The sequence below is a fragment of the Marmota monax genome, unplaced genomic scaffold (genome assembly GCF_021218885.2).
Source record: "Marmota monax isolate L192 unplaced genomic scaffold, Marmota_monax_Labrador192_F-V1.1 WCK01_AAM20220418_F8-fsc00040, whole genome shotgun sequence".
Taxonomy (NCBI): domain Eukaryota; kingdom Metazoa; phylum Chordata; class Mammalia; order Rodentia; family Sciuridae; genus Marmota; species Marmota monax.
Window position 1 is genome coordinate 598,225 of NW_026692782.1, and position 1,620 is coordinate 599,844.

The window sequence follows — 1,620 nt, forward strand, 5'->3', positions numbered from 1 at the left end:
GTAGCTGTTGAAAAGCTAGGTAATTTTAGATATGGGAACAATCAAGGGTAAAGAAATAAAATCATTTTCTGAGATTACTCTTATTGTGACTTAACAAATTAATATAAAGCCTTTTGAAATTGTGAGTGCAGAAATTCGTACTAAGTATCTTCAGAGTACATACACTACAATTAACACTGCATTACCAGAGTTTATAATTTGGGTAGAAAGTACAATTAAAAAAAAAAGAATTCTTAAATAATGTTAATAAGTGAACACCAAAGATATGTGAAAAGCCCCTCAATTGTCACTTTCAAAAGAACTCAACAGAGTGAAGAATTGGAGGAAGAGCATTCCAGGCAGAGAAAGCACACTGTAAACTTGGAACTACAGAATGATCTAGAAGAGGTAAAGGTGTTTCTGGAAAAGACCACTAGGAAAAGAGTATGTGATGCCCTTACAGCAGAAAAAAAACAAGATTGAAACAGAAATAAAGAACAAGATGCAACAGAAATCACAGAAGAAACCAGAACTTCTTGACAATGAAAAGCCAGCTGCTGTGGTTGCTCCCATTACAACAGGATCTACCTTGAAAATCAGTAGTTATGGATGGGATAAATCAGATAAGTTTGTGAATATCTATATCACTTTATGGGGAGTTCATCAAGTTCCTGCCGAGAATGTGCAGGTTCATATCACAGAGAGGTCATTTGATCTTTTGGTAAAGAATCTAAATGGGAAGAGTACTCCACAATTGTGAAGAATCTCTTGAAACCCATCTCTGTAGAAGGCACTTCAAAAAAAGTTAAGACCGTTACAGTTCTCATCTTATGTAGAAAGAAAGCAGAAAACACACTGTGGGAGTACTTGACTCAGGTTGAAAAAGAATGCAAAGAGAAAGAAAAGCCTTCACATGACACCGAAACGGATCCTAGTGAGGGATTAATGAATGTTCTAAGGAAAATTTGTGAAGATGGAGATGATGATATGAATCGAACTATTAATAAAGCCTGGGTGGAATCAAGAGAGAAGCAAGGGATAGGAGATACAGAATTTTGAGATATTTAGGTCTTTTTGGTAACTGTGATGTGGAAATATGGATGTTTCCAATAAGGGAATGTTGGAGAGCTGCACATATAAATTTGACATAACTATTTACATAGTAAAGGCAGTAAATTCTACTTTACTGGATGATTTATTTAAATAAAATGTGCTTATTAAAAATGCATATGTATATATATATATATATATATATATATATATATATATATACATATATTTATATAGTACAATATGAAAATTTTAAGGAAGCTCACTAGAAAAGGACAATGTTTGGGAGATGGAGGCAGAAGGATCACAAGTTCAAGTCCAGCCTCAAATACTTTGCAAGACCCTAAATAACTTAAACAGGACCCTGTCTCAAAATTTTAAAAACATTAAAAAGATTCGGGGATGTAGTTCAGTGGTAAATTGCCCCTGGATTCAACCTGTACCAAAAAAGTAAGAAAAAAAGGTAATTTAAGACAGTGCCATCATAGTAAAGAAAAGTAAACAAAATGACAAATTGTTTTAAAAATTGAGTCTCAGAAATAACTGTCGAAAAAATAGGTCTCAATATATTTATGGTGAAAATAGAGTAGT

At 33.2% G+C, this 1,620-nt stretch overlaps 1 pseudogene; it reads left to right on the plus strand.

Moving 5' to 3' along the window:
• Nucleotides 1–377: 377 nt before the first annotated feature.
• On the plus strand, nt 378–1,038 carry LOC124094732 (calcyclin-binding protein-like; annotated as a pseudogene).
• Nucleotides 1,039–1,620: the final 582 nt, after the last annotated feature.